Genomic DNA, 10,545 nt, shown 5'->3' with positions numbered 1-10,545 from the left:
ATTTTTGTAATATATAATTTTTACCTGTTGATGATTATTTTGTCCATTTTCAGAATAAAAGTGCCATTAATTATGGATCAAATCCTCATTTTAGGGCATAATGTCTCACATGTGCTCTAAAACAGCATTTGTCTTTTACATTAAACACTAAGATGGTACTTACTGATTAAACTGATTTACTGTCATGGAAGTCTTTTATATTTCATAGATCTGAAGAACATCTCCTCATATTATCAGGGAGCTTCTGGACCATAATGTCAGAATCTATCTGAAGCCAATCATCCACACAAACAGTATTTGCTCTAAAGAAAATACTTCAGCTGCACTATAAATGCCTCAAGGAGGTTCTGGCAAACCATCCGACGGCTCAGGAAGGGAAAGCAGGACCTATCCCAGGCTGTTCTCAGCGGGGGGGGGGGGGGGGGACTGCTGACCCGGATGGGGGACATTGTCAGACGGTGGAAAGACCACTTTGAGGAACTCCTAAACCCGACCAACATGGGGAGGCAGCCCCTGAAGACTTGGGGGGGGGGGGCACCCACATCCCTGGCGGAGGGCTGCTAAGGTAGTCAAAAAGCTCCTTGGTGGCAAGGCGGCGGGGGTGGATGAGATCCACCCTCAGATGCTGAAGGCGCTGGACACTGTTGGGCTGTCTTGGCTGACACGCCTCTTCAATGTCACTTTTTTTCAAAAAGGGGACCGGAGAGTGTGCCCAAATATTGGGGTACCACACTACATTGCCTCCCGGAGAAGGCTTTTGCCAGGGTGCTGGAAAGGAGGCTCCGACCGTTTGTCGAACCTCAGATTCAAGAGGAGCAGTGCGGATTCCGTCCCGGCAGTGGACCAGCTCTTTACCCTCTCAAGACTACTAGAGGGGTCCTGGGAGTTTGCCCAACCAGTCTACATGTGCTTTGTGGACTTGGAGAAGGCTATCGACCGGTTTCGACAACTGTAGTAATAACACTAGCAGCAGTAACGGTGGTACACTAATACAACTGTAGTAATAACACTAGCAGCTGTAACAGTAGTACACTAATACAACTGTAGTAATAACACTAGCAGCAGTAACAGTAGTACACTAATACAACTGTAGTAATAACACTAGCAGCAGTAACAGTAGTACACTAATACAACTGTAGTAATAACACTAGCAGCTGTAACAGTAGTACACTAATACAACTGTAGTAATAACACTAGCAGCAGTAACAGTAGTACACTAATACAACTGTAGTAATAACACTAGCAGCAGTAACAGTAGTACACTAATACAACTGTAGTAATAACACTAGCAGCAGTAACAGTAGTACACTAATACAACTGTAGTAATAACACTAGCAGCAGTAACAGTAGTACACTAATACAACTGTAGTAATAACACTAGCAGCTGTAACAGTAGTACACTAATACAACTGTAGTAATAACACTAGCAGCAGTAACAGTAGTACACTAATACAACTGTAGTAATAACACTAGCAGCTGTAACGGTGGTACACTAATACAACTGTAGTAATAACACTAGCAGCAGTAACAGTAGTACACTAATACAACTGTAGTAATAACACTAGCAGCAGTAACAGTAGTACACTAATACAACTGTAGTAATAACACTAGCAGCAGTAACAGTAGTACACTAATACAGTACTTCTAGTAGTATAAAGTCAGGGTATTTTGTGTTGTCGTGTCTGAGTGTGAACGATTTAAACTGTCAGAGATCATTATCCGTCCGTCTGTCTCTCACAGAGAGAAATGTCCTGTCTGTCTCACATTCCTCTCTGTGTCTCCGTCCTCTCTCTCCTCATCACAACGTTTACACGTACTTTCTTCTCTGCTGGTTTGTCCCCAATTAACGTTTAGTTTGAGTTACAACAGTAAAACATAATACCAGGTAAAAGGAGAAAAAAACACACATGACATATACAGTATGTGTGTGTGTATAGATATATATTTATAGACATGAAAAACAAAATAAATGATACAATATAGATATGGAATTTAATTAATTAATAATCAAATAAAAAATTTGAAAAGGAACAGGGATAAAAGTATCACATGTGCAAATCCTGTGTTTAAAATTCTACTTTTTTACAAAATAGTAGCAATAAAATGTAAAATGTAAAAACCAAAGTGCTCAGAGAATGAATGAACTTATGAAAATGATCAGAAAAATAAAAAAAAAGAAGTAAAATAAAGTTGTGTCCAGGTTCTCTAAAAGTCTTTCTGGAGCTTCAGCAGCTCGCTAAACCAGGTTTATCTGAGCCTGATTAATAAATGTGTCTGGAGGGCATGAAGTGAAGTGAAGTGATAACAAATCATTCTAGTTTGTTTGGAGCTCGTTTCCTGTCAGTGTTTGTCAGCTTTAAAACCAAAGCAGCAGCTTCACTCACATGTTTTTAAGGGATTTATTCAGGACTTAATAATTAAAAATGGGAAGAAATCATTCTGTTTTCTTAAAGCTTCATCCAATTTTCTTTAAAGGTCTGCTTTAAAATCAAAGTCAAAGGGGATGTTTGTCGTTGTAAAAAGAGACTTCTGTCATCACTGTAGGAGGGTTTCAGGTAAACACGGAGCCACACCTCCTTTAGTCCATGATTACAAAACATTTACTGAAGAAAAGAAGAATATCTGGCTGAACAGTCGGTCATCCATCACAGGAATGCTTTATGCTGTTGGTATGAAAACTCATAGTATCTGATCAGTTGATCAGCGCCACTGAAGATATTTAGTTTCTCTTGATCTCCTTCATCAACAGAATGTATTTGAAATGTTTCCTCTTCCCAAAACAGAAAAGGTCACTTTAAAGTCCCCTTAACTTTAAAGGGGAAATACAGGGATTTAGTGACACGTTCACTTACTGTTGTACATTCTGACTTGCGTCGCATTTGAACAACGATGCATTCACTTACTGTTGTACGTACTGATATGCATGAAGTCATCCTGATAATTCATTACATTACATTACATTACATTACAGTCATTTAGCAGACGCTTTTATCCAAAGCGACTTACAATAAGTGCATCAACATTGGTAATCAAAAGAACTACTAGTCACCAGAAGTCATAAGTACATTTCCTTTTCCAAACAAGCATCTAAGAGCATGAAGCAGAGCATAACTCAGAGCCAAAGTACAGTGCAGAAACAAGAAAAACAGTTAGTGCTATAAGTAATACGAATACAATAAGTGCAACAAGCTAGTATGAAAACAATAAGTGCTAAGTGGAAGGCTCTGGGTAGTATTCCTGAAGAGGTGAGTTTTCAGCCTGCGCTGAAAGATGGGCAGCGACTCCGCTGTCCTGACGTCAGTGGGAAGTTCATTCCACCACTGTGGGGCCAGGACAGAAAACAGACGTGACCGGGTCGATCGGCCGCCACGACCTCTGAGCGACGGGGCAACCGATCGCCCCGAGGCAGCAGAGCGAAGTGGTCGGGCGGGGGTGTAGGGCTTGACCATGGCCTGGAGATAGGAAGGAGCTGTTCCTCTCACTGCCCTGTAGGCTAGCACCAGAGTCTTAAACTGGATGCGAGCTCTTACAGGTAGCCAGTGTAGAGGCTGTTAATTCAGTAACAGTAGTACACTAATACAACTGTAGTAATAACACTAGCAGCAGTAACAGTAGTACACTAATACAACTGTAGTAATTAGAGTAGCGGCTGTAACAGTAGTACAATAATACAGTACTAAGGTATAAAGTCAGGACATTTTGTTTTGTTGTGTCTGAGTGTGAAAGATTTAATTTGTCAGAGATCATTATCCGTCTGTCTGTCTCACATTCCTCTTTGTGTCTCCGTCATCTCTCTCCTCATTAGGACGTTTACACGCACTTTCTTCTCTGCTGGTTTGTCCCCAATTAACTTTTAATTGGAATAATTTTTATTAAGTTCTATAAAAGCAATAGTAAATGGGTGACGAATTATTAAAAAAATATTATTTAAAAAGAAATGCCTCCATTCTTCCAGTTGTGAATACTTGCTGTTTTCTTTTCCTTCTATGATTGTAAACTGCATAAGTTTGTATTTTTGAGGAGTAGAAGGACAAAACAAGACATTTTGAGGACGTCGCTTTGAGCTCATATAAACTGTGATGGAAATGTTTCACTATTTTAACAAACAAGTCAAACAGGATTTATTTAGAAGATAATGAGCAGAAAATAATCCTGATAATAGGAATAAACTGCTTATTTCACTATTATCTTTGAAGTTAAGACAAAACATTTCTACATGTTTAATCCAATTTAACATAACACTGGGTAATGACAAATGTTCCTACAGTTTGATGACAGTGAAAACTAACTGCAAAGTAAGCAGTAAATTACATTTCAAGCATTTCTGAGGGAATAGCTTCAAAAACAACAGCAAGCTCTATTTATCTCATCTCATCTCATCTCATCTCATCTTCAACCACTTATCCGGGATCGGGTCGCGGGGGCAACAGCTCCAGCAGGGGACCCCAAAACTTCCCTTTCCCAGGCCACATCAGCCAGCTCTGACTGGGGGATCCCGAGGCGCTCCCAGGCCAGTTTGGAGATATAGTCCCTCCACCTGGTCCTGGGCCTCCCTCGGGGTCTCCTCCCAGCTGGTCGTGCCTGGAACACCTCCCGAGGGAGGCGCCCAGGTGGCATCCTTACCAGATGGCCGAACCACCTCGACTGGCTCCTTTCCACGCAAAGGAGCAGCGGCTCTACTCCGAGTCCCTCACGGATGACCAAACTTCTCACCCTATCTCTAAGGGAGATGCCAGCCACCCTCCTGAGGAAACCCATTTCGGCCGCTTGTATCTTCGATCTAATTCTTTCGGTCATGACCCAGTCCACATGACCATAGGTGAGGGTAGGAACCAAGATTGCCCGGTAGATAGAGAGCTTTGCCTCGCGGCTCAGCTCTCTTTTCGTCACAACGGTGCGGTAGAGCGACTACAATACCGCCCCAGCTGCTCCGATTCTCCGGCCAATCTCACGTTCCATTGTTCCGTCACTCGCGAACAAGACCCCGAGGTACTTGAACTCCTTCACTTGGGGTAAGGACTCATTCCCTACCCGGCCTGAGCAATCCATCGGTTTCCTGCTGAGAACCATGGCCTCAGATTTAGAGGTGCTGATCCTCATCCCAACCGCTTCACAATCGGCTGCGAACCGATCCAGTGAGTGCAAGAGGTCACAGCCCGATGAAGACATCAGGACCACATCATCTGCAAACAGCAGCGATGCAATCCTCAGCCCACCGAACTGTAAACACTCCTCCCCATGACTACGCCTCGATATCCTGTCCATGAATACCACAAACAGGATTGGTGACAAAGTGCAGCCCTGGCGGAGGCCAACCCTCACCGGAAACGAGTCCGACTTACTGCCGAGAACCCAGACACAGCTCTCGCTTTGGGCGTACAGGGATTGGCTGGCCCCCAGAAGTGGCCCCCTCACCCCATACTCCCGCAGCACCTCCCACAGTATCTCCCGGGGGACCCAATCATACGCCTTCTCCAGGTCCACAAAACACATGTAGACCGGATGGGCGTATTCCCAAGCCCCCTCCAGGATCCTTGCGAGTGTGAAGAGCTGGTCCGTTGTTCCACGGCCAGGACGAAATCTGCATTGTTCCGCTTCAATCCAAGGTTCGACTATCGGCCGACCCCTCCTTTCCAGCACCTTGGAGTAGACCAGGGAGGCTGAGTAGTGTGATACCGCGATAATTGGTCCCCCTTTTAGAACAGGGGAACCACCACCCCAGTCTGCCACTCCCGAGGCACAGACCCAGTCCTCCACACAATGTTAAAGAGACGTGTCATCCAAGACAGCCCCTCAACACCCAGTGCCTTCAGCATTTCTAGACGGATCTCATCAATCCCTGGGGCTTTGCCACTGTGGAGTTGTTTGACTACCTCAGTGACTTCCACAAGGGAACTTGATGATGCTCCCCCATCAGCCTCCAGCTCTGCCTTTACAGTAGAGGGCGTATTAGTCGGATTCAGGAGTTCCTCAAAGTGCTCTTTCCACCGCCCGATTACCCCCTCATTTGAAGTCAACAGAGTCCCATCCTTACTGTATACAGCTTGGATGTTTCCCCGTTTCCCCCTCCTGAGGTTCCGGATGGTTTTCCAGAAACACCTTGATGCCGACCGAAAGTCCTTCTCCATGGCTACTCCAAACTCCTCCCACACCCGCTGCTTTGCCTCCTTCACGGCAGCGGCTGTAGCCCTTCGGGTCTGTCGGTACCTTGCAACTGCCTCAGGAGTCCTCCGGGATAACATATCCCGGAAGGCCTCTTTCTTCAGTCGGACAGCTTCCCTGACCACCGGTGCTCTATTTGCTGTATTTGGAAATGATCGCAACACAACTGTACAAATATCACCTGTCAACATATCACAAATATGAATATAAAAACAGAACTGTTGTTACAAACGTCTTTCTTTGTTTTTCTATTTTTCAGAGTCTCACTCACAACTCAGTGGTGAGTCACAGTTTTATGTTTTTCTTTACTTCCTTTCCACCTGTCAACATGTGGATGGGACTTTTGTTGTTTTGTTTGTAGTTTCATTGTTGTTAGTATTTTAGATGAATTATGAAATGAGAGTAGAAGCTGTTGGACTGTTGGATTAGACCTGAGATCATCAGTCCCGTCAGGAGGCACGAAGGTGTTGCTCACTGTGTCCGTCTGTCTTCAGTGTGCGGTCGGCCTCCGCTCAACACCAGGATCGTTGGGGGCCAGGCGGCCCCTGAGGGAAGCTGGCCCTGGCAGGTCAGTCTGCATGGATCTGGGAGCCACTTCTGTGGAGGATCGCTCATCAACAGCGAATGGGTGCTGACTGCTGCTCACTGCTTCCAACCGTGAGCACCGAGACCGGAGCACATTCTGGTGTTTTTAATTTCCCCTGAAGGGCTCTGCTTTAATGCTCTGTTCTGTGTCTCTTCAGCCCCAGCACCAGCAACCTGGTTGTGTATCTGGGTCGCCAGAACCAGCAGAGCAGCAACCCCAATGAGGTGCAACGGACGGTGACACGGATCATCAATCACCCCGGCTACAGCTCCAGCACTAATGACAACGACATCAGCCTCCTGAAGCTCACCTCACCGGTGACTTTCACCAACTACATTTTGCCCGTCTGCCTGGCGGCTCCAGGCAGCAGCTTCCACAACGGCACCGACTCCTGGGTCACCGGCTGGGGCAACATTGGATCTGGAGGTGGGTCAGAGAGGTTCTCAGAGGTAGCGTGACGTTAACAACTAAGCTTTAACACATGAAGCATTGACTTCAATTTAAAGAACTGGAGGTTTTTCTCCTGAGGATAAATAAATAAAAGATTCCTCCGTAGTGCTGCTAGTGGTCAGAGAGTCTACAGGGTAGCTTTAAAAGTCATGTGCTGTTTATTGAACTGTATCTGTGTCTCTTTAGTGGCCCTTCCGTTCCCACAAACCCTGATGGAGGTGGAGGTGCCAATTGTGGGGAACAGACAGTGTAACTGTGACTATGAAGTGGGCTCAATCACAGACAACATGATCTGCGCCGGACTTCGTGCTGGAGGGAGGGACTCCTGTCAGGTGATCATCTTCACTCGGGTGTTTGGGTCACATTTGACCTCCTGCAAAGGTTCCTTCTCCTGAATGTTTCTCTGCTTAAAGGGGGACTCGGGCGGTCCGCTGGTGAGCAAGCAGGCCGGAGTCTGGATCCAGGAGGGAGTCGTGAGTTTTGGATTAGGTTGCGCCTTGCCTAAATTCCCAGGAGTCTACTCCAGAGTGTCCCAGTACCAGTCCTGGATCAACAGCGAGATCACCAGCAATCAGCCGGGCTACGTCACCTTCACGTCCAACGGGACCGACAGTGACCGCAGCGTCACCTGTGCTGGTCTGCCACCATCACCGACAACCACCGTCCCTCCAACCACCATCCCTACAATCACCGTCCCTACAACCACTGTCCCTAAAACCACTGTCCCTACAACCACCGTCCCTACAACCACCGTCCCTACAACCACTGTCCCTACAACCACTGTCCCTACAACCACCGTCCCTACAACCACCGTCCCTACAACCACCACGGCCAGACGTGAGTCCAGACCCTAAACACTGGTTCAATTTTTTACTTTGAAAGGAGATGTTTTCATTCAAGATTAGCTTCAAGTGTAGTTCAAGTCAAAGTATTGATTGATCATTAACATATTTTACTAGTATGTACCTCTGAGATGCAGCAGAACATGGAAATACTCAAGTTAAGTACAAGTACCACAAATGTGTACTTGAAGGGACAGTTGACCCGCAATCACCTAAAGTGTTTTTGATCAGTCGAGATGGTTCCAGTGTAGAGATGTCTGTCTTCTCTCTCACTCAGTAAATATGATTGTTCTTCCAGCGGTGGTCTGTGGCCGAGCCCCGATGAACTCACGTATTTTGGGGGGGAGCTCCGTGGCGACGGCGGGCGTGTGGCCGTGGATGGCGAGCCTGCAGAAGAATGGAAGTCACATGTGTGGGGGGACTCTGGTGGGAGTGGACTCCGTGTTGAGCAGCTTCAACTGCTTCTCCAGGTGAGCCTGAAACCTGGAGGAAAGTCCTGGAAGGTGTGGTTCTGTTTAACGTAAACAGGAAATGACCAGGTTGTTTTTAAACCAATCAGAATTGATTTTTAATCCCCCCCATAGCTCCCCAACGCCGTCTGAATGGACCGTTGTGCTGGGTCGGTTGAAGCAGAACGGATCCAACCTCTTTGAGGTGATACTGAACGTGACAAATATCACCATGAGCAACCTGACTGGGTCCAATGTCGCGGTGCTGAAACTGGCATCCCGACCCAGCCTGTCGAACTACATCCAGCCCGTCTGCATGGACGACGGTCGTACCTTCGCCGTGGGCTCCACGTGCTGGGCTGCAGGCTGGAGCTCCGGGCGAGGAGGCGTGTGAGTCCAGAACCACGCTCCGCATTGCCTCTCCAGATTAAATCTGGTTAGTCCGGGTTCCTGCCCGTCTGGGTTTTGATTTCAGATGTTTCTTCTCTAACCGTTTCCTTGGGGGTTTTTTCTATCTTCAGAGGAACAAGTTCTGCAGGAGTTCCAGACCTCGGTGGAGAATTGTGGGAATGCGTCGTCGTCCAGTGACAGCATTTGTACCGGACTGTTCACACTGGAGCAGGTGAGAAACCAGAGTAGGAGGTTCTGAAGATAATTCTGTCTTTATTTGATAGTGATTGTCAGGAAGGGGAGAGAGTGAGAGAAAGACGTGCATCAGAGGTCTTAGGTCGGATTAGAACCTCTGCCTCTACGGCAAGGACTCACTTTGTCTTCCAGTACCCAAACTAGCACACTATTTAGTGAGCCACGAAAATATTTAGTATGTCCCAATACATAGTATGTCAAAAATACCAGGATGTTCTTCTGCATCCAGTCACACAGCATGCATTTCTGACCCACAATCCTTTGCGCAGCAGATATATGAGCATAGACTTTTAATATAAAAAGTGTACGTAGTCGTTGTGATGTCACACATTGATTTGTGGACTGATGTTATAAAGCAACCAGTGAACAGGAAGTGACCACATCTGGACTGAGGAGGAGTGACATAGAGACGCCGTCTACGTCTCTGGTAGAGACCTGTCAATCACTGTGTAGCCCCGCCCCTAAATCATCCCCTGCTTTATGGTCTGTTTGACTCTAAATGGACCATAATGTACTAAATGAACATCATGCTGTATTGAAGAAGACTTGAAACTAGAGATTGAGACCATAAACTCATGTTTACAATGTTTACTGAGGGAATAAATCAAGTAGAGTAATTTTAGACTAGACTTCTATACAACCAGAGGAGTCGCCCCCTGATGGACAGTACTGAGAATGCAGCTTTAAGACAGTTCCGTACGTTCTATGTTTGGAGAGCAGCGTTTGCTGCATGTCTCTTTCCCAACGTTTCCCGTCTCTCCTCTATCAAATAAAGACATTAAAAATGCCCCAAAAAAACCTCTTATGCTTTCACTTTCTTTTCGAGCTAAAGTTGTGTGTGTGTGTGTGTGTGTGTGTGTGTGTGTGTTCAGGGTGACTCTGGAGGTCCGATGATGTGTAAACTGGACGGGTCCTGGTTCCAGGCAGCAGTGTTATCATCTGAAAATGCCACCAGTCAAACACGAGCAGCATTAGTGAAGGTCTTTGCCAAATTGAGCCGCTTCCAGAGCTTTCTGTCTCAGACGGTGGGCTTCTTATCTTCCACCACCAACACCAACACCACAGCTCCCACCAACGTGACCTCCCCCACCAGCGGGGGAGCTCCTGCTTGCTCCTACTTCCTCTTCCTCGTCCTCCACCTCCTCGTCTTCTCCGTGTGTCTCCACCTCTTTGTGTAGAAACCGCCACCTTTTCACTTCTGTAAAGAGTTGTTTACATGATGTGACGAGCACAAATGAATGCAAACAAGCAGGAATTTGAGAGACAATTTAGCTGAAAGCTGCATGAATAATCTTGATCCTTGTGACCGGTGGTTCAACCACACATCCAGGGCAAAACAGACAAAACCGGGTCAATAACATCTTTAAGAGAGAAACATTCTGGTCCACTAACTTAATAATGAGAACGCTCA

At 46.2% G+C, this 10,545-nt stretch overlaps 1 pseudogene; it reads left to right on the top strand.

Annotated features, from left to right (window-relative positions):
- The first annotated feature begins 5,502 nt into the window (after window positions 1-5,502).
- Window positions 5,503-10,312, top strand: LOC137883983 (transmembrane protease serine 9-like; annotated as a pseudogene).
- Window positions 10,313-10,545: the final 233 nt, after the last annotated feature.

This window comes from Cebidichthys violaceus, unplaced genomic scaffold (assembly GCF_023349555.1).
Source record: "Cebidichthys violaceus isolate CVI_PGR_0920_01 unplaced genomic scaffold, fCebVio1.0.p SCAF_36, whole genome shotgun sequence".
NCBI classification, from domain to species: Eukaryota; Metazoa; Chordata; class Actinopteri; order Perciformes; family Stichaeidae; genus Cebidichthys; species Cebidichthys violaceus.
Note: the sequence above shows the minus strand (reverse complement) of the source record. Positions and strands in the feature narration are given on the sequence as shown.